A 26,437-nucleotide genomic window follows, 5' to 3' on the forward strand; every position below is an offset into this window, starting at 1 on the left:
ACAAAAGTCTTTCTGTAGATGGAAATGCACTGCTGATAATATTGCTTTCATCGTTGCAGGTGATAGGGATAGCCGCGGTCGTAATGCAGGATACACATAATCGCCCTTTCGCTGAGACATTATTGGTGGCCACTTGATTGAAGCTGCCACTAGGATTCGTCTCAACATCCTGTAGAAAATGGTCCTCCAAATCTGCTGCACGCACAGTCTGTCGGCTCTCTACACTCTGTCTGAAATGACCCATGATCACAAAAACGTCCAAAAAGCGCTTGACATGTTGTGTGATGTGGTTAGTTTCTGCGGGGATACTTGTTGTGGTATAGACGTGTTGCCTCCGGATCGTTCCCATGTGTTTGGCCATACGCGAGTGGTTCTAGGCGCTTCACTCCAGAACCGCGCGACTGCTACGGTCGCAGGTTCGAATCCTGCCTCGGGCATGATCGTGTGTGATGTCCTTAGGTTAGTTAGGTTTACGTAGTTCTACGTTCTAGGGGACTGATGACCACAGATGATAAGTCCCATAGTGCTCAGAGCTATTTGCACCATTTGAACCATTTGTTTGGCCATACACAAACACCATCTCGGCTTATTCCCAGCGTGAATACCGGATCATTCTGCTGCTTACAGTTCACTGTCGATCACAAAGCCTGCAATACACAAGGAGTTCAAGGTACGAGGTCGGATGAACTTCCATTCGGCAGTGCCGTATACTGTGGTAACAATGCATTTCTTGACACACGTTCATAGAACCTTTTTTCCTCCATTTCCAGTCAGGAATGCGTCCCTTCAGTTTGTCAGTTGTATTAATGTTCACCCTGTATTTCGTATGTCTAGTTATCCCTTTCAACACACATGAAGTCACGAACAAAATTATAGTCATACTTAATAAATATTATTACTAGCTTATTAATTTCGATTACCCTAAATCTGACGATGGGACAACATCTTGGCATCCCTGGATAAAGTGGAATCACAACACTTTGTTTTTCCACAGCACTATTTCACCGGCTACGTATTTTCATCGAATGCGCGTACCTTCAGCATACTAGTACTTGCAACAGGTAGCCTGGTTTGTTCCTTGATCGGTGTACGGTAAACAGCTACCAGCCGTGATGAGCTCCTTCGCAACCATTTTCTCCCGTCTTTTCTTGAAGATGGAATCGGATAGGAACAGCCGGGAACTGGCTCTAGGGAACGCATCTAGGTCAGACCGCGAAGTTGAGGAGGCGGTGAAAGGACTGTGTCCCGAGGGTGGCTGGCGGCGGAGTTTGTCTGTGCCCCCCCCCCCTCTCCGCCCCTCTACTGCCCTCCCACGCCCTCTCCTATCTAGCCCTCCGCAGTTGTCTTCCCGCTGGACGGCTGCGTCTTTTCTTGCCTCTGCACTCACTCCCACAACTGCTGTGTTGCTGTCTTTCACTAAGTTGACTTCGCAGAAAAGTCAAAGGAAATGCACGATGATTTCTATAGTAGGCACAACCAACACTAGATTACGCTGTGCAGCAAGTTCCAGAAGTAATCTTTTCCCCACACACCCCACAATATGACGACAACTAGGCTTGTGTTTCACTTTGTTTCGAGGAAAGCGGTCTTGCAATATTTATGGGACGTGTGAGCAACTAAATTTATCTAATTTTATTTCACTTTACAATCAACAATTGCTGTTGCTACCATTCTTACGTTTATCATAATTTATGCAAGTAGGTAACTGTTCACAGTTTCAGGAATTTTATTTTAGTTACTGGAACTTTTCTGTACTCATGATTAGCTACTGCATAGAGGCAAAGATACTGCCGTTTTAGTTTCATTTTTACTTTTATACTTCAGGATCCTGTCAATTAATTCACTTATACAAGGTGATTCAGCTAAGCTGTTCACCGCAGGTGTTTTCGGAAATGTTTAAGATTTCATTATTCGCAACAAATACGCTCCCGGTCGCTACATTATGCATCGTGGCACAGCGCTGCGCTGCTACACTGGTGGCATAGCGGAAAGGGGCAGAGCAATGACAAACCACACCAGCATTAACATTATCTCTGATCACATTTTAATTTTCACGTAAATTCATTTAATTTATTTTAATTATTATATTACCCAGCAATATATACATTTATAAAAATATAATTTATCAATTTTATTTAATTAAAATTTTTGTTAAACATGTAAAACATTCAACTGAATTGCTGCCTGCTCACCCAATCGGCGGCATGGGGGGAGGGGGAGGGGGGGGGGGGGAACTGAAAAGACAGTAAAGGTAAAAAAAAAAAATGACAGCATTTCGAATTCGTCTGTGTGTTTGCGTGTGTGTGTGTGTGTGTGTGTGTGTGTGTGTGTGTGTGTGTGTGTGCGATTTATGCCTATCTCTCAGTTCCCAGCTATTACTACGACAGATCTGCCAAACGGATCGGTTTATCTGTGAGATGCGATTGTCTGTCTTTCGTGTTCATCTGGACAGCTGGATTTTTAGCTGCACATAGTTATTATTCCGGACGTCTAACTCAGTATCTCGCATCTGTGAGCGTAGGACAAATATAGTGTGTTGTATTTTCACGAAAACAGATAAATTTTGTATTGTCTCTCTGCTTCAGTTCTAAAAATTTATAGGCCTATATTAGGAGACGGCCATGACTTTAAGTCGAAAGTGGTGACTGAGCCATTCCGAAACACAAAAGAAATATTCTTATTTGTGGAACACTTACTGTTTGTTATACAATTGTAAAACACTCTACTTAGAAAGCTTGCAGCGAGTTTCAAGCTTTGTACCGCAGTTGAAGTATTGTTCCTATTTTTTATGGCATCATCCAAACACGTACCAAAAGTAGTTGGAAGATACGACAGCCTAGTACAAGGCCTTTACTTTTCCCAGTCCCCTCCACATTTCAGAGAAATTTCTTATTACCTTAATTTTTGGGGGTTTATATCTGTCAAATGCCCTTTGTACATCACAGTGTCATTAATTCCGCTAACGAAGTCCTCACATAAACTTCTGACTTAAACCCGTTTTAAGTAATTTTTGCCGTATGTAGGGAGGCATAGATTTCAGCACGGTTGAAACATACAGTAGCTCCTAGCAAACTAATGGCGCCAGTGTGGTCATAATGTTATCTGTGAGGATGCTCAACCATTTTTGTTCCGGACGAATCAGTCTTTACACACACTACTTTATGTTGAGAAAAGGCGCTGTACATTGTCGACGATTAATTTTGTTCGATTGGTATTTGTGCGACATTTCCTCAGAGTCCTAGACATTGTCAATAATGTGGCATAAGATAACATCTGAGTGATTATTAATCACTCGTCTGTTTTATAAAGCAGTATATTCACTGATATTTAATATAACACACCATCAAATCTGGGACTGAAGCCTGAACTTCCCACTTTGGCATTTTTATGTTGTAGGGCATCTACCAAGAAACGATTAGATTGTTGTTATTGTTGTTCTCCATCTTTAACGCGCAAGCTACTATACTACGTGTACCAGACTTGTTTCCTCTCTCACTCCCTGCCATTTACCTGTTCCTTTCTCTGATGGTTGGCAGGAAGATATTGTTAAATTATCACCCAGTACACACGGAAATTTCTCTACGTTCACCCTCGTGGTCTTTACTGGAGGTACGAGCTACAAGACTTATGTACACTATGAGATCAAAAGTATCCGGACACCTCGCTGAAAATGACTTACAAGTTCGTGGCGCCCTCTATCGGTAGTGCTGGAATTCAATATGGTGTTAGCCCACCCTTGATGAGCTTCCACTCTCGCAGGCATACGTTCAATCAGGTGCTGGAAGATTTCTTGGGGAACGGCAGCCCACTCTTCACGGAGTGTTGCACTGAAGAGAGGTATCAATGTAGGTCGGTGAGGCATGGCACGAAGTCGACATTCCGAAACATAACAAAGGTATTCTATAAGATTCAGATCCGGACTCTCTGCATGCCAGTCCATTACTGGGATTTTATTGTCCTGTAACCATTCCTCCACAGACTGTGCATTATGAACAGGTGCTCGATCGTGTTGAAAGATGCAATCACAATCCCTGAATTGCTCTTTAATAGTGGGAAGCAAGAAGGTGCTTAAAACATCAATGTAAGCCTGTGCTACGATAGTGCCACGCAAAACAACAAGGGGTGTAATCCCCCTCAATGAGAAACATGACAGCACCATAGCATCACTGAGCCGTGGCGACTGGCGCTAGTTATGCTCTACTTGAGTCGCTGATATCGACACTCGTCTGGTCTTGTATTTCCGGCTTGGCGTGTGGCTGGGGTCTTTTTCCGGTCGGCGTTCAACGAGGCAACATGTTTTGAAGGCAGGCCCTCGTCTCGATCCGCTGTGTCTGGGCCTCGCCGACCTTGCCGTTTTGCCGCGCGCCGGGTGTACGGTGCTGATTAGTCACGCATTTGCATGCGAAACGGTGGCGGGTCCATCATCTCGAGCAAGACATCTTCGCATCGTGTAAATGGAAGCATGAAGTTACGTGTGATTCATTTTCTGCTGTTAACCTGTGAAGATTTGTTAAAGTTATGGTGGCGTGTTGTATCTACCGGAGATCAGTTGTCGGCCGTTGTGGCCGAGCGGTTCTAGGAGCTTCAGTCGGGAACCGCGCTACTGCTACAGTCGCAGCTTCGAATCCTGCCTCGGGCATGGGTGTGTGTGATGTCCTTGGGTTAGATAGGTTTAAGTAGTTCAAGTCTAGGGGACTGATGACCTCAGATGTTAAGTCATATAGTGCTCAGAGCCATTTGATATATATATATATATATATATATATATATATATATATATATATATATATATATATATATATATATATATTGAGATCAGTTAACGATGGTTTTGAATAAGATAATGTTGCACGGAACTTACGAATTCAGCAAATGCAAAAGGGAATAGAGTTTTACTGCTTGTTTTAAAGGTTCCTTGAACTGTTAATTTGATGTAGTATGTTAATTAGTGTGCTCTTCGCCCAGTTTTGGTTTTAGACCTTCTTTTAATACGAAGGGCAAAGCTTTTGTTAAGTCAGTGTAATTTTAATTGTTCTTTTATTCGGTAAATGTCTCAGTTTGGTTTGTAGTTATGTTACAGATAGTCACGTAGTTAGTAAGTCTTGCATGATCTTGAAAAAGCTGAATCAAGAGTTGAATTTGTCTGTCGTATGAATTGTTTGCTGTTGCAGAAATGGTCTGATATGTGCTTCTGATGGGGTTTGTCGCCTTGGCGGGCAGGCTGAGATCGTGTGTGTGTGTTCGGCGTATTTTCTGCCCTGGCTAGCAGCCTGATCGTCTTCGAAAATGCTTGGCGGTTGCTTTCTACTCGTTTGTTCCGAGTATAATGGTGTATAAGCCGCGCTTCCATCCTTTAGTTAAATGTTCGACCTGTGAGCCGGGACCGACGAAATCTTTTCACAGGTAACTCAAGGCGAATCAGTAGTGTTGTGTAAACTTTGGTTACGTGAGCAATTAACTTAATAGTGTGCTTGTGGTGGTGACTCTCTGTGATCCTTTTGCAATCGGATCTAATTATTATCTTTAAAATACTGTTTGTTATATTAATTTATGATCTAATCACATAGTTTTTTTTTAATGTGGTAGAGGACCAGTATCTGGAATTTAAAGACTTGATCTTTGGTAATTCCATTTGTATCTTTCTTTTATAAAAAAATTAATAGAAAAGGAGCACACGGTTAAAGTCAGTTGCATATTTTCTTATGAGGACAAAGGTCCGAATTAAATTTTTTTATTGTTATTCTGATTCTATAATTATGTAATAATGAAATTCGTTCTTTAGTTCCAATTAAAATTATGTACCAACCACAAGTTTGTCTATGAGAAAAGATCCCCTACCTTCCTATCTCCTTTGAGTAGCTGTTGTCAAATTGCAATTTTAGTTTCTCTAGCACGTAACTTGAGCAGTAATACAGTTCAACTGGTAGCAGAACTAATAAAGGGGCGGTGGGGTTCCTTTCCTACCCTTAGTGTTGATGGCCAAAGCTTGTGATAGTAGTATCTGGTACATTTAGTTAATACACTTGGCTGTTTTAGGAAGTTGCCCAGCGTGAGTGGACGGACCCGACCTACAATTTCATATTTCGCCCCGAGCATTTAATTTACGAGCTGCGCGTGGGCGGTTTGCCCGTGGAGGGCAATGTTGACGAGTTGGCGGCCCGGCTCCGGACGGCGGCGACGAATACTCCGGTCTCCCTTCCTTTTGATTACCTTGCTGATGTGGGTGAGTGGCTTGCAGTCATTAAAATGTCGGTAGACGACATTGGCTGTACACTCGACATTTTAAGACCTTCTCAAGTTACACAGATGCAAATTTGCCTCGTGCAGGCTCACCAGAATCACTATAATAACTGTTTAATGTATTTATCGACTGTCCATCTCAATGCAGTAACTTCGAAATCAAATTGTTTGTGACGTTCCGGATTTGCAGGCTGGGACCGTCGCTCTTGCTTTGGGTGAGAGAGGTTTAGCAGACGATCCCGTTGTACAGAGCGAAGATAAAGGTGTGGGGTTGCATGTAAAATGTGTGTTCTGATTGTTTTTTGAAATTACCAAATCCTATTGTAAAATTGTTTGAAGAGATTTCAGAATTACATATTGAAACCTTAGATCATACCCAGGAATTGTTGTGGTTGTTAGTCCGGTTACAAGTTCATGCTGATGCATTGTGGGTGGAGCATTGCGTAACTTTGTCTTATTGTATCCGATGGCTCGAGGGTGCTTTGGTAAGATCTTAGCGGAGGAGTTGCAGAATCAAGGAACATTGGTTGAACTCCGTCGTTAAATTTTAGGGAGAAAGCTCTCGAATCGAATATGGGTACAGTTGGAGTGTGATTTCTATTGGTGGGTACAAGCAGATGATGAGCAATGGTGTCACCGCCAGACACCACACTTGCTAGGTGGTAGCCTTTAAATCGGCCGCGGTCCGTTAGTATACGTCGGACCCGCGTGTCGCCACTATCAGTGATGGCAGACCGAGCGCCGCCACACGGCAGGTCTAGAGAGACTCCCTAGCACTCGCCCCAGTTGTACAGCCGACTTTTCTAGCGATGATTCACTGCCTACATCCGCTCTCATTTGCAGAGACAACAGTTTAGCATAGCCTTCAGCTACGTCATTTGCTACGACCTAGTAAGCCGTCATATTCAGCTACTATGGCTTCTGAACAGATAATAATGTGAATCATGTACCGTCAAGAGCGACGTTCATCATTAATGGGTTAAAATTAAGTATCAAACTAATTACGTCCGCTTTCTGAATTCTAATTCCTTGTCATGTTCCAGACCTCACGTCAGTATAGTTCTTCCCTCCTCACGCCAGCCTGCGTGAGCTAAAAACGCGTGCATTTCGGCCTCTTCTAGTAACACGGTGTTGGCTCTTCTGCCAACGCTACAGAGACGTTATCCCAATATGTTGATCGAGTGCGTACTGCAGTTGTTACTCTTGACATGTCGGTATTAGAAATAGATAATATTGAACATCTGCTTGAGGGGTTGCGTCCTCAAGATCGTTCGCGCTTAACTACTGCAAAGCGTCCGACTTCATTGGCACGGTTCCAGAAGCTAACTGATAACGTAGAAAAAGTCTCCCTAGTTGATGATCAACGTCCGCAATGCCAAATTAAACAACCTTGCGTGGTAATTTCTAGTAGTGACGATGCTATCGTTGCCAAGCTACCGATAAATTAGTGCGGCAGTGTCCCGCGTCCAGGAGACCGAGACCAAACAGCTGACTCCAAAGGCGAGGTAAGGCTAGCAAGGATCGTAACTGGCCTTTCAATTGTAATGCGATGAAAGGTGTGAGTCGTTCTATCTTGCCATGTTTGTGCTCGGATTGGAAATGAGCTGGTTTGTGCTTTAGTTGATTGTGGTAGTTCAGTATCTCCATTTGGCCAGTCATGGTATCTAGAATTCTGACATTTGTGTAAATTTTCCTTACCACTCCCTCCTGCGAAAGATGTCGGATTTCAGACGGCTGTCAGTTGCCTTTCGCAGGGGAGGTGCTGGGTTATTTGCATATTAATGGGTTTTCCTGGCCACATAACTTTATCATTGCTAGTAATTTGAAGATTTCCTTGATACTGGGACGCGATTTTGCGCGACGTACCGGGTTGGTTATTGATTATGCGGCCGGTGTTTCCATTTTAAATTTGTTCCTGATTCTGTCATGTCGCTTTGTTCGTGTAATCAGTCAAGGGGGACCAGGGTCGACTATGTGGGTAATGTGCTGGTGGCGATGGGTCATCTTTCCACCGAGCAAGTCCTTGAGCGGTACCCAGAGGTGCTGTCCGAGCGGTTAGGCGAGACGGAGCTGTTGGAGTACGAGATAATCTTGTGAGTTTAGTACATTCTAAGTTACTTGTGTAAACAGTCAATTATAACTGGGACATTTCCTGACTGGCTGAAATATGCAGATATTAAGCCTCTATTCAAGAAAGAGGATAAAGAGATGCCATCAAACTACAGACCAATTTCACTTTTGCCAGCATTCTCAAAAATTTTAGAAAAAGTAATCTACAGGCAGCTTCTCAACCATCTGACCACAAATAACATGTTATCAAGAACACAGTTTGGATTTCTGAAGGGTTCTGATATCGAAAAGGATATTTACACCTACAGTGAAAATGTACTTAATTCATTAAATAACAAGTTACAAGCAGCAGGTATTTTCTGTGATTTGTCAAAGGCATGCGATTGTGTAAACCACAACATCCTTTTAAAAAAATTAGAATTCTATGGTGTCACGGGCAGTGCTGCAAAATGGTTCAAGTCATACCTCGCTAACAGGAAACAAAGGGTGTCAGTGCAAGAGACCAGTGAATTAAGTCATCAGTCATCATCAGAATGGGAAGAAATTACATGTGGTGTCCCACAAGGATCCATCTTAGGGCCATTGCTTTTTCTTGTGTACATTAATGATCTCTCATCAGTTACACTGCCAGAAGCAGAGTTCGTTTTGTTTGCATATGACACAAGTAATTCAATAAATAGTATGTCGAGTGTAGTTCTAGAAAGATCTGGTAATGATATTTTCATGGATATTAATAAATGGTTTAAAGCCAACTCACTGACATTAAACTTCGAAAAGTCTCACCATATGCAATTCAGAACCTGTAAGAGGTTTCCACCCAGCATATGCATAAAGTACGAAGAAGACCAGATATAAGAGGTTGACAGTCTTAAATTCCTGGGTTTACAACTTGATAATAAATTCAGTTGGGAGGAGCACACCACAGAACTGCAGGAACGCCTTAACAAATCTGTATTTGCAATTCAAGTGTTAGCAGACATAGGCGACATAAAAGTGAAAAAGCTTGCATACTTTGCCTACTTTCATTTCATAATGTCATATGGTATAATATTTTGGGGTAACTCCTCAAGTCAAACAAAAGTCCAAAAGCGTGTAATACGTATTATTTGTGGAGTAAACTCACGGACGTCTTGAAGAAACCTCTTCAAAGAACTGGGTATACTAACTACTGCCTCTCAGTATATTTACTCCTTAATGAAATTTGTCCTAAATAATATTTCTCTTTCTCCAACAAACAGCTCAGTTCATACATACAATACCAGGAACAAAAGTGATCTGCACAAGGACTTAAAAGCACTTACTTTAGTTCAAAAAGGGGTCCACTACTCAGGAACACTCATCTTCAATAATTTTCCAGCAAACATAAAAAATTTAGTTACAAATATAGACCAGTTTAAAAGGAGCCTGAAAGACTTACTAGTGGCCAACTCCTTCTACTCCATTGACCAATTTTTTAATAGAAATAAATGATGTGTTGCATATATTTATACTATTAGTATTGTTATTGCAGCTTTAAAAAATTAAAAATAAAAAAAGGTGACATGTTCCACATCCACAAGGATCTCCTCAACACGGATCTATGGAACGAAAAAGTAATCTAATCTAATCTCTAATCTAATCTTGACTGACAGTGTTCCTGTCCGCCAGGCACCTTATAGATTATCACCTCCGAAGATGGGGATATTGAAGCTAAAAACTAATAAAATGCTTCACGTAGGGGTAATTAGACCATCCACCTCGCAGTATGCTGCACCCGTTTTCTTGGTTCCGAAAGAACAAATCAAAGATTTTCGTGCTGTTGTAGACTACCGTCGTCTTACATTGTTCAAATGCCTCTGATCACTATAGGACTTAACATCTGTGATCATCAGTCCCCTAGAACTTAGAATTACTTAAACCTAACTAACCTAAGGACATCACACAACACCCAGTCATCACGAGGCAGAGAAAATCCCTGACCCCGCCGGGAATCGAACCCGGGAACCCGGGCGCGGGAAGAGAGACCGCTCTTAACGAGAGGGTAATCCTGGAATCTGTGCCACTTCCAGATTTACACAATTGTTTCACCTGGTTTTCTGTCGCGATCGTGTTTACCATCCTCGATTTAAACGAGGCGTATTTCCACATTCCCCAGCCGGAAGTGTCGAAGCCAGTCTCAACATTTTTCACGGACTGGAATCTTTTCGAATTCAATCGAGTTCCCTTTGGTTTGGCCACGGGTGCAGCTGTATTATCTCGTTTACTAGATGCGGTTCTGGGCGTCAACTGGAATTTAAAGTCGGCCATGACTGTATACCAATCTAAGTTATCGAGTAGATGGGATTTGAGTTTTTCCTGGCTTAATCGGGCATTTAATTCCGCGGGACATGAGGCCATTGGTGTCGCACCCAATGCGTTAATGTTCGCGTTTTATCTTAATTCTCCCCTCTCGTACTTGTGGAGTATCAGTGATTTCTTGCCGGAATCGATCACTCCTGAATGTTTAAGAGAGAATTGGCAGCGGGTTCGGAATCATATATATTTATTGCACAGTCGCCAGGCAAAGAGGTACAATAAAGTACGAAATCTCTTTTCGGGGAAAATTGGCGATTTGGTATTTGTTAGCAATTTGTCCGCAACCACGGATCAGGATGTAATGGGCAAGCTTAAGCCGAGATATCGTGGGCCGTACCAAATCTGCAGGATTCTCAGTCCAGTGAATTTCCAGGTAAAGGAGCTTAGCTCGGGTACGGTTTCCAGAGTACACTTCGGCCGGGTTAAATTGGCGTGAGGGTATTTTTTTTTGGGGGGGGGGGGGGAGGTTATTCCCTCTGGCTGCTGGTTCTCGAATGGGAGGGCGAGGTTGAGCCGTGGCGACTGCCGCTAGTTATGCTCCACTTGCGTCGCAGACATCGACACTCGTCTGGTCTTGTATCTCTCACTGTTCCGCCTTGGGTTTTCCGGCTTGGCGTGTGGCGGGGGTCTTTTTCCGGTCGGCATTCAACGAGGCAGCATGTTTGAAGGCAGATCCTCGTCTCGATCCGCTGTTCTTGGGCCTCGCCATACTCGCCATACTTGCCGTTTTGCCGTGCGCCGTGTGTACGGCGCTCATTAGCCGCCGCGTTTGCGTGCGAAACGGTGGTGTGTTCGTCATCTCCTGCTGGACATCTTCTCATCGCCTAACTGGAAGCATGAAGTTACGTATGATTCATAATCTGCTGTTAACCTGTGAAGATTTGTGAAACTTAAGGTGGCATGTTGTATCTACCGAAAATCAGTTAACGATGCTTTTGAATAAGAGAGTGTTATACGGAACTTACGAAGTCTAATTATTTCGGCAAATGCAAATGAGAATATTGTTCTACTGCTTGTTTTAAAGGTTCCTTGAAGTGTTAATTTGATTTAGTATGTTAACTACTGTGCTTTTCTCCCAGTTTTGGTTTTAGACTTTCTTTTATTTTGAAGGGTAGAGCTTTTGATAAGTCAGTGTAATTTCAATTGTTCTTTTATTCGGTAAATGGCTCAGTTTGGTTTTCAGTTATGTTACAGAGAGTCACGCAGTTAGTAAGCCTTACATGGTCTTAAAAAAGCTAAATCACGAGTTGAATTTGTCTGCCGTGTGAATTATTTGCTGTTGCAGAAATGGTCTGGTCTGTGGGGCAGATCTGATTTGTCGCCTTGGCGGGCAGTCTGAGATCGTGTGTGTGTTCGGCGTGTTTTCTGCCCTTGCTTGCAGCCTGATCATCTCCGAAATTGCTTGGCGGTTGCTTTCTACTCGTCTGTTCCGAGTACCACCGTGTATAGGCCGCGTTCCATCTTTTAGTTAACAGTCCGGCTTGTCTGCCGCCGTCGCTATCTTTCCACAAGTAACTCAAGGGGAATCAGTAGTGTTGTGTAAATTTGGTTACGTAAGCAATGAACTTGATAGTGTGTTTATGGTGGCGGCTGTCTGTGATCCTTTTGAAATCAGATCAAATTTTTATCTTTGAAATACTGTTTGTTATACTAATTCATGATCTAATTAGATAGTCTTTCTAAGTTTGGTGAAGGACATGCTTCCGAAATTTAAAGACTTGAACTGCGGTAATTCCATTTGCATCCTGTTTTTCTTCTTTTTTTTTTTTTAGAAGAAATAGGGGGGAAGACAGATAAAGTCAGTTGTATGTTTTCTTAAGAGGACAAAGGTCCGAATTAAATTTTTATGTTGTTATTCTGTTTCTATAAATCTGTTATAATGAAATTTGTTCTTTAGTTGCAATTAAAATTGTGCACCAACCACAAGTTTGTCCATGAGCAAAGATCCCTAGCTTCATATCTCATTTGAGTAGCTGTGGTTAAGTTGCAGTTTTGGTTTCTCTAGCACGAAACTTGAGCTGTAACACAGCTCAACCACCGGCCCCCCAATTTTACTGTTGGCGCTACACACGCTGGCAGATGACGTTGACCGGCCATTCGCCATACCCACACCCTGCCATCGGATTGCCACATTGTGTGCCGTGATTCGTCACTCTACACAACGTTTTTCCACTGTTCAATCGTCCAATTTCTTCGCTCCTTACACCAAGCGAGGCGTCGTTTGGTATTTACCGACGTGATGTGTGGCCTATGAACAGACGCTCAACCATGAAATTCAAGTTTTCTCACCTCCCGCCTAACTGTCATATTACTTGCAGTGGACCCAAATGCAGTTTGGAATTCCTGTGTGACGGTGTGGACAGGGGTGTGCCTATTACACATTACTACCCTCTTCAACTGTTGGCGCTCTCTGTCTGTCAAGAGACGAGGTCGACCTGTACGTTTTTGTGCTTTGCGTGTCTCTTCACGTTTCCACTTACTATTACATAGGAAACAGTGGACCTAGGGATGATTAGGAGTGTGGAAGTCTGGCGTACAACTGTATGACACAAGTGACACCCAATCACATGGACACGTTAGAAGTGCGTGAGTTCCGCGGAGCGCCCCATCCCGCTCTCTCGCGATGTCTAATGACTGCTGAGGTCGCTGATATGGAGTACCTAGCAGTAGGTGGCAGCAAAATGCTCAAAATGGTTCAAATGGCTCTGACCACTATGGGACTTAACTGCTGAGGTCATCAGTCCCATAGAACTTAGAACTACGTAAACCTAACTAACCTAAGGACATCACACACATCCATTCCCGAGGCAGGATTCGAACCTGCGACCGTAGCGGTCGCACAGTTCCAGACTGTAGCGACTGGAACCGCTCGGTCATTACGGCCGACTCAATGGTCAAATGTATGTGTTTGGGGGTGTCCGGATACTTTTGATCACATAGTGTATCTTCATTCCTATTGGAACACCGGCGTTTTAGGTTTAAGGTAAATGGTTCAAATCAAGGAACACAGCCGTTTTCCTGACCATCTTTGATCATTCTGAACTTGTGCGTCATCTACAATTACCTTGTATTCCGCGGAATGTTAAACGCAAATCTTATAAAACCGTCCGATGATTTTTAGTATTGTATTTAAAATTAACATAATCTTAGATCCTTGTTTTTATTGAGAAATTTTTCTGTTTCTAACGTTCAGGAGCCCTCGTAGCACCATGTGCTACACTCCATCCGGACGGTAAAAGTTTACCACATACAGGATAGCGCATTGTACCTTCTTTCCGAGGTTTTAAATGTTCTTGTTGCACATTGGTGATTCATTATCAACCAACATCTGTTTCATAATTGAGCTTGTTAAAACACTTGCTCTTTGGGTAATGTAACTTTTCACAATTTTAAGAATAATGTGTAATTGCTCTTGTATGGCGATTGGGTGCTGCAGTCTGAACACCAAACTTTTCACTTTCAGTGTGGCCGTTTGAAAAACACGATCGGTGAGTTTCGCCTTAGGGGAACCACGCTCATTAAATACAAGTGGATTACACGGATTCATCTCACGTTCATTGAAACCATTAACTGCTGTCACTTCTTTGAAGTACACTATGTGATCGAAAGAATCCGGAGACCTCTGTGTGTGAAGAATTGACCTCTATATGTCACGAGAGGCGGACAGGGATGGACCAGTATAACAGAATGCGCCGAACAGCAGACTGGCTCAGAAAAGGGAGAGCAGTGACTTCGAAGGTGGGCTAGTCAAATGTCACCTACGTGACAGGTCTATCGGGGACATTTCAACCACTCTATAACTGCCACAGTCAACTTGCCCTGGCGTCACTGAATTTTGGAGCAGCTGTGATATTCCTGGCTGTGGCCGCCAGCATTTTATCTTGCTAGAAGCTCGCCTTGATGCACCTTGGTACACGTAAAGTAGAATATGGTACAAAAGTGGAGTGAGGCACAAGAAACAGACGGTGCGGAATGTACAAGTCCCGTGGCAGAGTCAGCCAATTGTATTGAACTTGCTCATGATTGGTCGGCACGTTTGGGTGCCAGACAACAAAACGCCAAAATTCTCTTATTAGTTATTTACATATTTTTCATTCTATTTAACTTAGCTTTTAGTATGACAACCTCTCATGGGTACCCTACAAGTCTGTTGGTGTTGTTTATTAAATTTCACTAGTTTTGAGAAACATAAGAGAAATTATATTGCAATCGAAGTGTCGGCTGCGCTAGTCACTCTGTTTAGGACGTTCCAGAGGGACGGACGCGTAACTATGTTTCGGTACTTCAAGACGGACGGACGAGTCGTTCTCTATATCGCAAGTTGTCGGAAAAGTTACCGTGCTATTAAGAAAGCTATGTCGAGTGTTTTAAAAGACAGTGAAAAATGAGGTGAATATTTGAATAATAACCAAACAAAATACTGTAATGAGAAGTTTCGCCTACCATCATTGTCAGTACTACAGATCTTGCCCTCTGTAGAAACAGAGACTAACCTGGGCAAGTGGCATCCCATAAAAAGTACAATCACAGTTTCGAGATGACAGCATAGCAGCCTCCACAGAAGAAGATCCCACGACCGACGAGCTGACTTCTGCGCTGTGGACACAACTCTGCTGCGTGGGACTAGCCGAGTGGTCTCGGCGCTGCAGTCATGAACTGTGCAGCTGGTACCGGCGGAGGTTCGAGTTCTCCCTCGGGCATGGATGTGTGTGTTTGTCCTTAGGATAAATTAGGTTGAATAGTGTGTAAGTTTAGGGACGGATAACCTTAGCAGTTAAGTCCCATAAGATTTCACACACATTTGAACTTTTTGACATAACTTTAGAAGAAGACAGGTAGGTGGAAAGAACTCGTATTCAATCTCTCCCGTTCTCTCCAGCTTGCAGATCTAAATTCCAAAGGACGCATAATTTATACAGCGTAAGCAAGAATAACAAGTGAATAATGTCTATTAAACGCTTATTGTGTATTTATTCATCTATAAATGTTATCAGTTACTTAACAAGAGCGTGATTTCACGTGGATTTTTTAGCGCTGTACCGTCTAAAGCAGTTTTAGTATCCGTATATCCGTATGTCCGCGTGTGCCCTCCTGAAATCTGGGCTGGGGTGCAGGTTTTTTATTCATTACGGAATTCTCATACGTGTTTACATATTATTATCTGTGATTGTACTACACTGCAGATCTACCATTGCGGAATGCCATGGAAATTATGTGGCGCCAGCAATGACTATACATCATGGGTCTGTTTGGTTTTTAGACTGTTCAGGGGGAATTATGCAGTTTCCTTTGCGTGGCTGTCGTTTCGGCGCAGTCCTGCAGTCACGGCGAATGTGAAAAATTACAGAAAAATAGCCAAAGCAGTCCACAATATATTCTCTGACCCTTCCTCGTCATTCACTTATCAAGCTGAAGACGTCGACCATTCCAACACGCTGACGCGGTTTCCGTCACCTATTCCCAAGTTGCATTTCACACAAACAGTCCAAGAAAAGGAGTTTTGAAAAACAATTTTCTTGAACTTTAACTGTACAAACAAACTTTGATAAATAGAAGGCATAAAAATAACTCAATATATCAGTTAACATGACGCGGTGCGAAGTTTTGCAAACAGGGTAACAGAATACCTGTCCAACACCCGTCCACAATTTCCACTAGGACACCCACCCCCTTCCTGCTGCTGCACATCCAAATCGCAATAGTAGTTTCCCGTTTGTATGTGATCAAAGAAGACCCACCACGACTTGCTATAGACTCCGAAAAGCATGGTTTTGCAATACCAAACGTGTTTTCAACTATACTTGGTCTGTGGACGCAAATGGATCAATCGGAAAGAGAAAGCAGCATTTTCTGCGGTGGAAGAGAAGGAAAAAATGAGAAATGTGAAGGTAGAAAAGTTCTGCACTCCAGGAATCGGGACTTTCTTAAAACCATGGAGTGAAACATAAGTCAAAATGTAGTAATAACATCACAGAAAGAATAATTTTAGTTTTCATGGTTGTAAAATAATGTGCGGAACTGCAAAAGGTGACAACCATCTTGGTTCAGTCATTAGGCCATTTCTGGTCAAGAGAATACTGTTAGTAAGAAACGCAGGCCTTAATTTGAGAAAGAAATTTCTGAGAATATACGTTTGGAGCTCAGCATTGTACATTGGTGTAACATGGACTGTGGGGAAAACCGGAACAGAAGAGAATCGAAGCATTTTAAATGTGCTGGCACAGACGAATGTTGAAAATTAGATGAGTTGATAAGGTAAGGAATGAGAAGGTTCTCCGCAGAATCAGTGAGGACATATGGAAAACACTGAGAGAAAAAGGGACAGGATGATAAGACATCTGTTAAGACATCAGATAATAACTTTCACATGGTATCTTCGGGAGCTGTAGAGGGTAAAATTATAGAGGAAGATTGGGATATATCGAGCAAATGATTGAGGACGTACGTTGCAACTGCTACTCTGACATGAAAAGGTTGACACAGAAGAGGAATTCCTAGCGAGTCTCATCAAACCATTCAGAAGATTTTTGAATCAAAAAAGACGAAAAAATGGCTGTTAAGAGTAGGTTGTACCGTCCAATTTGATGTTTTGGGAGGTTTCCCACTTTTATCGTATCGAATGCTAACCCGAGCTACATTTCACGTAAACAATAGAAAGAAAGTAGTTTTGAAACCGATTTTATTGAACTTTAACTACGCCAATCAACTATGTAAAATAGAAGGCATGAAAATAACTCACTAAATCCATTAACATGATATGGTGCTAAGTTTTGTAAAAAAAAGGAAAGTGTTACAGATCACATGAAAGTTGAATAACCGTTTCTGCAATTAGTCTGTAAACATACAACAGCATGTTCCAAACCGCCGAGAATAAAAAAGGGATTTTTCAGGACCCCATACCTCGTGTTCTATTGGTGATAGAAAGCTAGCGCCAAGTATTTCTGGTAGCCCTTGGGCTAGGGACCTTTTGTATACCCAACAGAAGGATAATCTTACTGTAACTATCCTACTGTACAGCGTCAAAGTTTGAATATTACACATTTTCTCCAGTTTAGGAGCAAATCGGTTGCTTCTTTTTGTATTAGATGTGGTAAACAGTGCACTTGAAGGAGTTAATGAAGGCACCATTTACTTCGTGGGCGGTTCCTACGAAAACCGGGAAAAGGCGTTTATCGCCAATTTCTCGTGGTCAGCGGCGTGTAACTAAGTATCTAACGGCAGAAAATTGCTCAAATTTCAAGGGTAATTTCTCTAAGCATTAATCCATAAGTCTCATCTTCCCATTTTGAAAAAAGAAATTGGGTACCAAAATCGAGTCACATATTCCAAGACGGTTATGCACGCCAAATGGCTCAAATGTTTACTATAAGTTTGAAAAGTTTCTTCACACCTTTATCCGTTTCCAAGATACAGAGACTAAATGTTAGTCTGTTTGTACCCGTAAGCGACGCAAGTAAAACCCAGTGTGAGGCGAATGCGTATTTCATAAACTGACGGAGCGTGGAGAAGTATGCTATAACGTGTTTCCGTACTCATCATAAAGGTTCTGGGAACCCCATGCTGTAGTACTGAAGCACATTTAAACCTTTTGCATATATAAAATTCGATCTGAGGTGTAAAATAAGTTTTGCGTTATTTCAGTTTCACGTAAGTAATCAAAATTTTACTGATCCGCAAAGTTCTTTTTATATGAGTGACATGCTCTGCTGTAGCAAGTAAAAGAAGAGAAGCACCGGAAAATGTTCCAAGAAGAGCACAGAAAAGGCGAATGTGCTCCTGTTGCAAAAAACTCTGACTGGTAAGTGGGGTTCCATCTGCCTCATTCTACCTTCCTCAGAACCTTTAAAACTTTTCCCAACAATTTTAGCATGGGAACATATTTGAGGTTTTTTGTGCAGAAAGAGAGGAAGAGAGAGTGGCAATGGGAAAGCGACGGAAAAGTTATAAATACTGGAAGATTGTAGACAGTGGTCGTGGTATAGAAAGATCGAAGGAGACAAATCACTGTGTGAGAAAGAGAGAGACACAGTGGCAATGGTACACAGTTGACAGTGACGAAACAGTGCCGGGGAAGGAGTGAAGGAGACATTGTCAGTGCCAGTTGGAGTGTACTAAAGAGAAGAAGATGGTGGAAGTGGTTGACAGCGAGTGGTAATGAGCGACAAAGTATATGTCAATGATAACGAGGAAGAGAGGCAAAGTGACAGTGAACAATAGGAAGCGATGAAATGAAATGATCGTACGGCATTGTTGGTCGGCTGCCGAAAGTGCAAGTCCTCTTTAGCTGACGCCACTTCGGCGACTTGCTACGATGAAATGATGAAAGACACACAAGACCCAGTCATTTCGAGGCAGAGAAAATCCCTGACCCCGCCGGGAATCGAACCTGGGAAGCTAGAACTCTACCGCAAGACCACGAGCTGCGGACTAGGAAACGATGCGATACCAGCAGTAAGAGAGGGCAAGGGGAAAACAGCGACCGTGAGAGGAGGACAGAACGAAGGAGACTGTGGCCGTGACACAGAAGACGATGACAGAGAGACATAGAAAGGTTATGGCAATGAATTGGGCTGAATGAATCATTGAGTGGGAAAGGACAACTGGAAGCGGATGGGTATGAGCGAGTTGCAGCGACAGACTAGTGGGGGTGAGCGAGTTACAGTAAGGGACCTAGTGGGAGTGACAGGTGAGTGGCAAGTTAAAAACAGCGTGAATACGTTCGTGGGAAAAATTTTAAAGGTCCTGAAGAAGGTAGATGGAGGCAGCTCGTACCCCACATTTCATTCTTTTACACAGGAGCATATTTGCCTTTTTTGTGCTCCAATAGCACTATTTTTCCGTTGGTATTCCGTATCTCCACTTCGAAGAGTATTAATGAGTGACATTTCTGCTGTTCTTTTATTAATAACAAGCAGGATCTTCTTCAAGCTCCGTGAAGATTGTTTTACTTGTCAGTGTCAAACTAACATTCGTGTATGAACGAACATACCTTTAGTGGATATTTCTAGTTTCATTTTCCATCTCGTTGGATACAATGTATTTAATCACAGAGAGATGTACACTGAGGTGATAATAGTCCTAATGTCGTGTCGGACTTTCTTTTGCCCGGCGTAGTATGGCAGCTCGACGCGGCATGCACTCACTGTAGATAAAGATGAGTGAAAATTGCTGCGGCTTGCGTTTGTGCTCTTGATAGGTTTCTGCCCTCTGTTGTAGGCCAGACGGTATCGTTTAGTTGGCATGGTTGCGGTTGTTTGTCTTCTTCTGGTGCCACTCGGTTTCGCAAGCTTTGTCTAACCGTTAGTGGCAGGAGCGGCGGTTAGCGATATGTAGTAACTGGTACCCTATCTTTGGAGCGACGTCATTGTTTTTCCTGGTCGTGTGAGTGTGCCAGTTCGGTTGGGGCTCAGGAGGAGCCAGGTCCAAGCAGTGTGAAACAAATCGGGACCGCTGGCAGCATGCATGGACTACCGGATGGAAGGGCTGTGGCCACGAGGGTGCACGACCTCGTCGTAAACCGGATCCAGCAAGCCCTAAGATGAGTGCATTTCAATCCAAGTAGAGAAACCTCTACCATAGTGATATCTCGCGATTCTCCAGTGACTTGCTGCACGTAGTGCCGCCGAGGCGAAGAGCAGCGAGTGGAGTGCATTCTACTCTGCTGGTAATGGTTCCCTTCACGTTCTGGGCGCTCTAAACACAGTATTCTGAGGACGCAGTGCAGAACGCCAGTTCCGGATTTGGCGTGTTGTTTCATCGTTGCATTTGGTTCATCGGACGTCAGGTAGCTTCAGCAAGATTATCAGTAGTCATTCGTTAGACTGCCACTAGTCTGAGTTACCATCTTGTGAAGTGAATGCAACTCTTGGCTGCCTATCTCATCTATCGCAAATGTGTTTGTTGCCGGACCTTCTCAAAGGTCGATTCCTAGAGCACCGTCTGTGGCCCCTTGTGTTACATAGTTTACCGTCATCTTATTTTGCAGATTTGGTGATCAGTTGCTTGTTTTTTTTTTATTTAACCTTTGCTATTATATTTTCTGTTTTAAAGCAGGTTTCTAAATTTTTTATATTATTGCCGTTGCTGGCGTGTAATGCCTTCAGCCATGATTGTGGTCATCTGCTTTAAAATTCTAATTTGGTATTTGTATTTTAGCAGTAAGCCTTAAAACCTTATTTACTGCCATTCATGGCGTCTGATGCATTGTGCTGTGTTTGTGGTGACTTACCTTTAATACTTCAATAACTTTAAGTAGTAAATGGCAGCGAGTTCTTAAACAATACTTAATTTATTGCCATTCTTGGCGTGTAAGGCCTTCAGCCGTGATTGTGGTCATCTGCATTAAAATTCTAATTTGGTATTTGTATTTACGCAGTAAGCCTGTAAAATCTTATTTACTGCCATTCCTGGCGTCTGATGCCTTCTGCTGTGTTTGTGGCGACTTGACTTTAATATTTCAATACCTGTAATTTGTAAGTTGCAGCGAGTTCTAATAAGTTCTTAATTTACTGCCATTCCAGGCGTGTAAGGCCTTCTGCCCAGATCATAGTGGCTTGTTTTTAAAACATTATCTGTTGTATCTGTACTTAATGACGATTTGCTAAATTATAGCTCACTGAAAACACTATTATTTGCACAGTTGTTTCTTCCTTCATTAATAACCTGTGGTGTTTTATTTGTTGTTGAGTCTGGAATTACTACACTACTGGCCATTAAAATTGCTACACCACGAAGACGACGTACTACACACGCTAAATTTAACCGACAGGAAGGAGATGCTCTGATATACAAATGATTAGCTTTTCAGAGCATTCACACAAGGTTGGTGCCGGTGGCGGCACCTACAACGTGCTGACATGAGGAAGTTTCCAACCGATTTCTCATACACAAGCATCAGTTGACCGGAGTTGCCTGGTGAAACGTTGTTGTGATGCCTCGTGTAAGGAAGAGAAATGCGTAACATCACGTTTCCGACTTTGATAAAGGTCGGATTGTAGCTTATGACGATTGCGGTTTACCGTATCGCGACATTGCTTCTCGCGGTGGTCGATATCCAACGATTCTTAGTAGAATATGGAATTGGTGGATTGAGGAGGGTAATATGGAACGCCGTGCTGGACCCCAACAGCCTCGTATCACTGGCAGTCGAGATGACAGGCATCTTATCCGCATGGCTGTAACGCATCGCGCAGCCACGTCTCGATCCCTGAGTCAACAGATGGGGACGTTTGCAAGACAACAACCAGCTTCGCGAACAGTTCGACGACGTTTGCACCAGCATGGGCTATCGGTTCGGAGACAATGACTGCGGTTACCCTTGACGCTGCAACACAGACAGGACCGCCTGCGATGGTGTACTCAACGACGAACCTCGGTGTACGAATGGCAAAACGGCATTTTTTTCGGCTGAATCCAGGTTCTGTTTACAGAATCATGATGATCGCATCCGTGTTTGGCGACACTGCGGTGAACGCACATTGGAAGCGTGTATTCGTCATCGCCATACTGGCCGACGTGATGGTATGGGGTGCCATTGGTTACACGTCTCGGTCACCTCTTGTTCACATTGACTGCACTTTGAACAGTGGACGTTACATTTCAGATGTGTTACGAACCGTGGCTGTAGCCTTCATTCATTCCCTGCGAAACCCTACATTTCAGCAGGATAATGCACGACCGCATGTTGCAGATCCTGTGTGGGCCTTTCTGGATACAGAAAATGTTCGACTGCTGCCCTGATCAGCACATTCTCCAGATCTCTCACCAATTGAAAACGTCTGGTCAATGGTGGCCGAGCAACTGGCTAGTCACAATACGCCAGTCACTACTGTGATATCGTGTTGAAGCTGCATGGGCAAACCAGAACACGCAATCCAAGCTCTGTTTGACTCAATGCCCAGGCGTAGCAAGGCAGTTATTACGGCCGGAGGTGGCTGCTCTGGGTACTGATTTTTCAGGATCTATGCACCCAAATTGCGTGAAAATGTAATCATATGTCAGTTCTAGTATAATACATTTGTCCAATGAATACCCGTTTATCATGTGCATTTCTTCTTGGTGTAGCAATTTTAATGGCCAGTGGTGTAGTGTAAAATAAATTGTGTGTAACTGTAAAAGGCAACCAACAGCAACTGTCTACGACCCCGTCCACTGTCGTAACCGAATCCTGCCTTCCCTTGACTACCAGGTCACGATGAGAACTAAATGTCTCGAGGGAAAATGAACTATAATAGTAGAGACTTTTGCCCAATTTTAAACATGTAAGTGAGAGAGGAAGCTGAAAGAGTGGTCTCTGTAGCATATGTGGGCTGTGAGTAATTAGCTGGCAGCAGCGACTGCAGTCTACAGACGGCGGCGCCAGCGCGAGACTACGGCGGCGGCCCACACTGCGGCACAGTGGGTCGGGCAGGGTAGGAGGGTAAGGGCAGCCAGCCAGCCAGCCAGCCAGCCAGCCAGCCAGCCAGCCAGCCAGCCAGCCAGCCAGCCAGCCAGCCAGCCAGCCAGCCAGCCAGCCTCCTCTGGCCAGGTAGCAGGTAGCAGGTAGCAGGTAGCACTCCGGAGGACGCCAGCGGCGCCGCACCGCGTATCGATTGGTCGGGGAAGGATGGCTCCCTAGATGAAGGACAAAGCCGCCGGGCTCTGCTGCCACCATTCACGGGTCGGCCCCAGGATGCATTTCCACTTTCTTAGATTAGATTAGTATCTGTTCCATAGATCATGAATACGACACTTCGTAATGATGTGGAACGTGTCAGGTTAATAAAAAGTGTCCGTGGTGTGCGTACTGTAAGACCTTCGGTACACACACCATCACATTATTTGACTTGTCGCTCTAACGAAGTAGACGAGTGTCAGCAATATGTCTCGTGGTCTTATCGTGGCGTGTTTATCTTCTGCCGTTAGGTCAGACGATAGAAATGCCACTTGCACGCTTAGAGTAACAGATTGACGGTGACCAACTTCAAATAGAACTCGATAAATTTTCACATACATTTATTAAAAAAATAAAAAGCATAGACATTACGTGACTTCATTTTGGATGCTGTTTACAGTTGACAATCTGAAGTTCCGTTGGTCTTGGTACGTTAATCTTGTTCTCACATATCTCTGATACTAGACAAAGTGTCTATTCATTTATCTTCATGGCTATGTACATGAATATGGTAATCTTATTAGGCGCAGACTGAAACTTGACTGTAGACTGGTACAGACAAATGCAGACTGGTACAGCCTGCTGCAGACAAAGGCAGACTGACTAATTGGTGGTCTGTACACTCGTTATAATACCTCACGCGTTCAGGTATCACAGTGCGAGTGTGATCCACGCGGAGTAACGGTTCTACGTTAGCAGCAATCTCATTGGCTGCGTTACATATTAATACGCGGATCAGCGGAAGCAGAATTTGGTCCGTCTCTAAGGCAGAGCCATCTCGTAGTGCGGAGATGGACAAGCGCTGCGCCTGCGCTGTTGTGCTCAGCAAGGCGCGCTCTAGTGGGAAAGTTGTGTACGCGCTGACTACGCGGAACTTTTTTTCTTTTTTTGTGGAGGTTGGGAAAATACCCACTTACTATATCCAAATATTCATTTAACGAGTAGAAGGAATTGCCATTAATAAATTCTTTTAATTTCCTTTTAAATGCTATATGGCTATCTATCAGACTTTTGATGCTATTAGGTAAGTGACCAAAGACTTTTGTGGCGCAGTCCGGAACCGTGCGACTGGTACGGTCGCAGGTTCGAATCCTGCCTCGGGCATGGATGTGTGTGATGTCCTTAGGTTAGTTAGGTTTAAGTAGTTCTAAGTTCTAGGGGACTAATGACCACAGCAGTTGAGTCCCATAGTGCTCAGAGCCATTTGAACCATTTGAACTTTTGTGGCAGTATAATTTACCCCCTTCTGAGCCAAAGTTACATTTAACCTTGAGTAGTGAAGATCATCCTTTCTCCTAGTGTTGTAGCCATGCACACTACTATTACTTTTGAATTCGTTCGGATAATTTCATAAGTGAATATATATATATATATATATATATATATATATATATATATATATATATATAGTGAGGCTACAGTGAAGATTCCTAGCTCTTTAAATAATTGTCTGCAGGATGATCTTGGATGAGCTCCAGCAATTATTCTGATTACACGCTTTTGTGCAATGAACACTCTTTTACTCAATGAGGAGTTACCCCAGAATATGATGCCATACGAAAGCAGAAAATGAAAATAGGTGTGGTAAGCTAATTTACTCAGATGTATATCGCCAAAATTTACAGTGACCCTAATAGCATAAGTAGCTGAACTCAAAACGTTTCAGCAGATCCTCAGTGTGTTTTTTTTTTTCATTTCAACCCCTCATCAGTGCATACACCTAGAAATTTTGAATATTCTACCTTAGCTACCGATTTCTAGTCGAAGTCTATATTTATTAATGGTGTCATTCCATTTACTGTGTGGAACTGTATATACTGTGTTTTGTCAAAGTTTAATGAGAGAACCACTTAATGATTTTCTGAAAAACATCGTTTACAATTTTAACAGATAATTCTTGTCTGTCGGGTGTGATAGCTATACTTGTATCATCGGCAAAAAGTACCAGCTTTGCATCTTCGTGAAAATATAATGGCAAGTCATTAATATATATTCTGGACTCCTGTAGGCCGTCACGGGTTGATGAACAAATGAACATCGGTATGCAGCAGGATTTTGGAACATGTATTCGAACATTATGAATTACCTCGAAAAGAACGGTCTATAGACACATAGTCAACACAGATTTCGAATTTCTTGTGAACTACAGACGGGTCCAAAAAAATGTATCCACAGTTTAAACATCCATAACAGGCAAACTAATTGACAGAGCTGTCTCATCTTTTGTATTGTAATACTTTGTAGTTCCGGCAATCGCCACACAAGGGTTGTATTGCGTTGTTTGTTTTATCAGATGACAGTCCCCAGATAGTCCGTGTTTTGTTCTTAGTTGCACCTAGTTACTCGAGTAAACATGGCTGGCGCAAGGCTTACAAAATGGTTTCTAATGGCTCTGAGCACTATGGGACTTGACTGCCGAGGTCATCAGTCCCCTAGAACTTAGAACTACTTAAACCTAACCAACCTAAGGACATTACACACATCCATGCCTGGCGCAGGATTTGAACCTGCGACCGTAGCGGTCGCGCGGTTCCAGACTTTAGCGCCTAGAACCGTTCGGCCATTCCGGTCGGCCAAAGCTTACATTCGATTAAAGGAAGTCACTTTTGAAGTGGTATTTTAAGTACGGAAACATTGACGAGGTTCAACGGCAATGGCGAAATGAGTATCAAACAGAGCCACCGACACGTTTAACGATTCGTTCGTCGCATTCGAGACAAATTTGAAGCCGAAGGCTGTGTTAAAGATGTACACAAACAACGATCTGTACGACCTGTAACAGAAAGAAGTTCAGCTAACTCCCGTCGTGTGTTACAACAATTCACTCGCTCACCACATAAGTCTGTGAGACAGTGTGGCCGTGAAACTGGAGTGAGTCGCTCAAGTGTTCGGCGAATTTTGATGGTAGCAAAGTGGAAGTCCCACGATCTCTACACGCTGTGAACGAGGACGATCCAGATCGTAGAATGGAGTACTGCGAGTGATTTACTAACATGGTGCGCAACGATGAAGAGTTTGCAGAGATGATTGTGTGGTCTGATGAGGCACAGCTCAAACTCAGTTGTACAGTAAATCGCCACAATTGCATCTACTGGGCCGCCGAAAATCCCAACGTCCACGTAGACAAAGGCGTGAATTTGC

At 43.2% G+C, this 26,437-nt stretch overlaps 1 protein-coding gene across 1 annotated transcript in view; it reads right to left on the minus strand.

Moving 5' to 3' along the window:
* Positions 1–26,437, minus strand: part of LOC126278326 (uncharacterized) — a 1,364,175-nt gene that overhangs the window by 999,718 nt on the left and 338,020 nt on the right. The window lies entirely within an intron of this gene.

The sequence above is a fragment of the Schistocerca gregaria genome, chromosome 6 (genome assembly GCF_023897955.1).
Source record: "Schistocerca gregaria isolate iqSchGreg1 chromosome 6, iqSchGreg1.2, whole genome shotgun sequence".
In the NCBI taxonomy this organism is placed as follows: Eukaryota; Metazoa; Arthropoda; class Insecta; order Orthoptera; family Acrididae; genus Schistocerca; species Schistocerca gregaria.